This window comes from Tinamus guttatus, unplaced genomic scaffold, assembly GCF_059628265.1.
Source record: "Tinamus guttatus ecotype Peru unplaced genomic scaffold, ASM5962826v1 Tinamus_guttatus_pri_ptg000058l, whole genome shotgun sequence".
NCBI lineage: Eukaryota > Metazoa > Chordata > Aves > Tinamiformes > Tinamidae > Tinamus > Tinamus guttatus.
This window is the reverse complement of record NW_028288592.1, coordinates 3144748-3150670: the sequence shown is the minus strand read 5'-3', so window position 1 is coordinate 3150670 and position 5923 is coordinate 3144748. Positions and strand designations below refer to the sequence as shown.

Here is a 5923-nt window from a genome sequence, read left to right as displayed (position 1 = left end):
CCTACAGCAAGTTGCTCAGCATTGTATCTAGTCAAATTCTGAATATCTCCCAAGGTGGAGACTCCACAAGCTGTGAGAAACCATCGCAGTGCTCAACCTTCCTCACAGCGAAGTTTTTCCTCATGTTCGGAGGGAACTTCCTGTGTTTAAGTTTGTGCCAGTTGACTCTTGTCACTGGACACCACTGACAGGAGTCTGACTCTATCTTCTTATGGGAACAATTTTGCAGGGTCTTTCTGTGTACTCATTATTATACTAGAAAAGTCTAATAGTCAAGGTAATCTCAGGAGGACACAGGAAGTAGATCTCAGTCTCTCTTCTCTTGGATATTTGACTTAACCATTGAGCTTTTATGCAAATTTGGGGTGAAGGCTGGGGAGTGAGAATGGCAGCAGCAGCAATTTAAAAGAAAATTATTACCACCATATAATGTATCTGTGGATTTGTTGCAGTTGTTTTCAATATACATTTACTGTACTGAAAGAGGCACACAATGCTGGAACTATTAATTTCTAGATCCTGAGTGATTCTGGGCATAATGTGCTGAAATGCACTGAGTGTGAAGCACGAGCATGAGACGTTTTCCAACTGCCTGAAGAGGACCTCATCTATTTCTTCTAGTTGATCAGGTGCCTGTATCCGTCATCCACTACAAGGCCACCCATGCTGGTCTGCCTGATCCTGATCCTGATACATGAGTTCTTTGCTGGTGCATCAACTCATAAAGGACAATTCTCCCTCCTCACATTCCTGATCTGTCCTTCAAAGAGCCTGTATCCATGCATTGCATCACTCCAGTCATGCCCCCACCACATCTCTGCAATCCCAAGGAGATTGAGCCCTGTAACCACATGCAGATTTCTAATTCTTTTTCTTTTTTTTCCCCTCCATGCTGTGTGCAGGCACTTCAGAGTGTACTATCTTCCCAGAAGGGGCATGAAGGCTTTTCCCATAACATGATCCCATAGGGACTTCCTTATTTACTTGCATACACTTGGGGTGATTCCACTTCAGCCCTATTTTGTTGATATTGCCATTTTGTGATTTTGTTGTTTTACAGATTAAGAAGTTCCCTTTTGTCTACTTCACCCCAGACCCTTTGGCTGCCAGTCAAGTCCACCACATCCTTCCTTGGTTGTTGGTCATTCTCTCCTCCATCATTCCTAATTGAAAGCCTAAGTAGCAGCTAAACAGAGATGTTTGAGGACTGTCATTTTGAATTCAGGGAACATAAATTCTATCTAAAAGCATTTTTTTTTCTATTTCCAAATGAAGGTCATGTTAAATGATATGTTTTCATATTCTCAGTAAACTCCTCTTGTGAAATGGTTACTGTCCTTGACAGCACTGGGAGGCTGAACCAAAAATATTGAAAATGAAAGGTTGTAAATGCTTATAAATTTCTAATCTGGACTTTTGCTGACCTGTATCCTTTTGCATCTGGCACCAGAAGCCTGTGCTTACCCTAGCTGTGTCATGGACTGCATCTGCATCACTGTGTTTCTTTGGCCTCCTACCAATCTATCTTTCAGACCAAAAAACACAAATTGCCAGCCAAAGCCATTTTCAAATGACTCTTTCCCTGTTTGTGGCTCTTCCTGCAGAACTGAAAGAGATTTTTTTGCTTAAATGGAAAAAGATTTTTGTAGCCTTATGTCTGTGAAGCTCACGATCCATGAAGCTTAGCATGAGCAAAGGGGGACATTTTATTATAGTTCCCTGTTAGAATATTGGCAGCACATCACCAAACAGCACACATCTTTCCTTCATCTTTACAGCATGCTTCAAAAGAGAACGTTTATTATTGTAACACAGATTTGCAAGCCAAATTTATTTTCTACATTTAACTATAAATGGTTCCCTATGGGGGAAGATCTGATTAACAAGTTTAATACATGATTTCTAAGCACTTAAGTTACTGAGGAGAAAAGGTCTGTAGACTTTACCCAAAAGTTAGTATTATCTCTACATACAATTATCTTAAATATTACTTTTACATGTTCTATGAACTCTTTTGTAGACAATGTGTTTTGCTGTCAAAGGAACTATTCATTAATTGGAATTTTAATTGATAATCCAATCCTAAAATAAGAATCATTGTGGCTGCTAAGAGGGGGACTGTGATACAGAGGTCAAACGGAATCAATATATAGTCTTTAATCAGAAAAAAAAGATCTAATTGCTTTGCTTATTGGAGCAGTAAGAATTTATATAGGCATATTATTAATAAAATAATATTCCAATTAATTTCTGGATAACTAGAATTCTCTCGAAGGCATAAAATTTCTACTTTATAACTTTTATGTTATTCCCTTTCACAGTCCGTTGGAAATTCTTCCTTCATGTGTATCCTAGGTGTTGCCCAACTTTCTCAATTTTTTTCTAGAACTGTTTTTATAAACCTATCTCGATCTCACTGAAGTGTCATCTTTTCCATCAGGCAAATTGAAGATCCCAGTAAATCTGCTGTCAGCTACAAGAGACAAAACTCTCCTGCTGATGTATTTTCAGACATAGTCCCTGAGACCATTTTTCTAGTTTAATGGAATGCTTAAGGTTGTGATTATACCAGGGCTGAAAGGTCAACCTACTATTTCCATAGCAATGTAATTATCTTGCTTACTAGAAAGAACCAGCTTTAATGAACTACCACCTCTGGGGCCAAAAAAAGCATATTTTGTTAGCAATGGAAAGGTTAAATATTACTACTCAACTTGCATTTTTGTCAGTTCTTTTACATCATTGTTTATTTGACTAATAATACTGTTACAGAGTGAGCTAGAAAAGAAAATCTTTTTTTTTTTTTTTTTTTTTTTTTTCCCAATTACAGTTCAGTAAATACATCAAGGAAATTGTTTTCAGCTGTATTCTTTATGGCAAAGAACCACAAAAAAATGTGCATTCAGCTAAAATTTTCCCTGACTTGGGAAAATATTTTCAAGGTGCCAGAAGTGCTCGCGCCCTTAACATTTATGTTTCTTTGTTTAAGAAACAATCAGGTTTCTACCTACGTCTTTTCTCATTGCTTTTATTTTCTGTTTCCAAAATTCTTATTTCATACAGTGATTACCTTTTAAATATCTGTTGATCTCAGAGCCTCTCTCTCTGCCAATTAATAGGTTGCTTTAGGACAGCCTGACTTTATTTCTTGCTGAGAACTAAGTCCATACATTTTTTGAGCATAAATTTGGGGAAATTCAGACTTTCACGTCCCGATATACTGCCTTGCAGTTTTCCAGAGCAAAACATCTACTATGTCCATTAAGATTTGCTTGCAAAGCCACTGTCAGTATGAGAGGCACCATCTAAACAGAGAAATTTGCTATCCCCTCTAGCCAAAAAGGATTCCACCTGGAATAACCAGACAAAAAGAGGATAAGAGGGAAGAATGCAACCAAAAAGTTAAAAAAAAAATTTAAATTTCCCACATTTTCCCTTCTCCTCAATGCTAGGTTTTGTTGGTGCTGCCCTCAGCAGGAGACATAAATGTGGAGAGAATCCTAGCTGCAAACTTTAATTCAGCTGATATAGATGGTCACTGAGTGGTCATCCCTGACGGAGGAGGGATAGCAGAACAGACAAATAGAAAGAGTCAGCATTATATGGGACAGAGAAAGCAAGGGGAAGTGTCTTGCTTCGTAAGTGCTAGACTAGAGCAAGAGAATTCACAGCAGAGGAAAAAAGGGTCAAACCAAAGAACAAGGAAGTTGACTCTGGGTGTATATACAGACATACATACATATATATACATGCATATTCACATACATTTACATATATGTTGGTTATGAATTGTGAGAAAATGAATGTTGAAAGAGGCCTAAGAGTAGTAGAGAGCGGTCATCAAAGTGATGGAAGTATTTGACCAAGCACTTTACCTGCCTTTAAATGAGAGGTCTGAGCTTTTTCAATTCATATATCTGTTTGACTTATATTAATATCCATGCCCTTTTCTTCTGTGTTACCTCACCTTTTAAGTAGCTAAGCATTTGTGACTCTATGGGAAAGCCAGCAAGGAGAAATCTTGGTATTAGATAACTCCAAAAAACAGAGAGTTCCCTTATTTACTAGTTTGGTTTTGAGTATCAAAATGTGAAGGTATTAATGCTGAAGCTCCAGTTGTTCTTACATTTTTCCTCTTTTTCTCCTCTCATTCTTTTTATTTTTCTTTCTCAGTTAAATAAATTTTCTTTTCTTGTAGTCGCCTTTATTTCTTACCAGATGAATCCTGGGGTTGTGATGTTTATGCTCCGTGTTAATCCCAGGCCAGATATTTGGCATATAATTACTGAGCCATCCTTTCTGTTTTTGCAGTCAGTGTATCTCTCTCACCTTATACTTTGTACAGTGAGCATAGGCAAAATGTTCTCTTGGCTCCTCACGGTGCTCTTCTGGCAGCTTCTTTTCTTCCAGTTAAGGGAACTGCAAGATGCGAAGGAGTTTTATGGCACTAGGCAAGTGAACTGAGGATGAGAAATACGTATGACAATGGGCATCAGAGAAATAAGGAAGCAGGTAGATATATAAACATACAAAAGTGTTTAGAAGCATGTGCCAGGACCTAGGAGCAGGCAAGGAACCACATGCCATGGGGAGAACAGCATCGTAACCCAGCAGTGCTCAACGTGGCTTCTAATCCAAAACCTGGCAGCTTCAACTCAATGTGTTCAAAGCTAGTGACTTTTTATAATCATCCAGACCAGCAGTTGTGTGTGGCAAAGCATCAAAGGAAAGTGTTGCTTTCTTTTTATTCTTGCTGTCATGATTTATAGAGAAGACCCTCCGGAGATCAAAGTAGTGTTTGATACCAGACACCTTGCTAACATAGAAGATGAAAATGGGAGAGCTCGGAAAATCACTGCTTTTTTCATATGCTGATGAGATACTTTCATCTGTGTTCTTTTTTTATTATTATTTATTTTTTTATTTCCCTCACAATTGGTGGCTTTAAAAGATGAAACATCAGTAATCTGTTGAAAACTGGAAACATTTTTACAAGACCAAAATCTCCCGATGCTTGGAAGGCTTATAATAAATTATGGTCCCTGCCCTTTGTCTGTTTCCTCTCTATATGTGTGCTGAAATCAAATATTTATTAAACATAGTTATTTAAGAAGATAGCCAACAACCAGCAGAGAACTCGATAAATAAAAACTTTGTATTATGACATGCCTGAAATAAATACCCATTTTTTACTGTGCTATTTGTATGTTGTGACATACTTCAGTGTGTATGTTCCTAGTTCTGTATTTTTACTGGAGGAGTTAACATTTCTTGCATGGACAACCACTATCAGAAAGAACTCTAAAACCCCTTGGAAACCTCTGTATGTAACAAGAAACAGCAGTGGTTCATGCTCCATAAACTTTACAGTTTTCCTCCAATTTCAAACCAAATGAAGTCACAGTTACATTTAAGAGACTCCAAATGTGATTAGCAATCACTCTTGCTCATACATTATTTATGACACTAGCATTGCATATGCCAATTATAGGCATTGATACACTATATCATATGTTCTTCTGAACTGGCAACTGATTTTAAGTTTTACCCCATAATTTTGCATTAGAGGAGATGATCCATGGAAATAAATTTCTGTCATGACCCTAAGTGTGATGAACATGTTTTTGTTGGAAGAAAGTTATCTGAAATCTATGCATTTTTCCAACAGCAGCTATACTACACTATGCTTTAACCTCTTGAGGGCAGTGCCAATGGAGTTTTCCTAACAAGTATAATACTCATCATCTATCCCAAAACTTAATAATCAGTCCTTTGACTCTCAACTGAGAGGCTATTTCAACTTTGCATTATTAAAAACACATTAAAATGTGTATTTCCAAACAGAACTTACTTGATAATAAAATTCAGTCTTGTATCACTGAGTTTATGACATCTAACACTGCCACATAGCTGGAGATCTCTT

The 5923-nt window shown here is 37.4% G+C and overlaps 1 long non-coding RNA gene across 1 annotated transcript; it reads right to left on the bottom strand.

Moving 5' to 3' along the window:
* Positions 1 to 4898: 4898 nt before the first annotated feature.
* On the bottom strand, positions 4899 to 5597 carry LOC148595793 (uncharacterized). Its single transcript, XR_015914419.1, has 2 exons — positions 5333 to 5597; positions 4899 to 5042 (listed from the first exon to the last, which is right to left on the bottom strand). It is a non-coding gene; the product is annotated as an uncharacterized LOC148595793 (long non-coding RNA).
* Between the last annotated feature and the right edge of the window lie 326 nt (positions 5598 to 5923).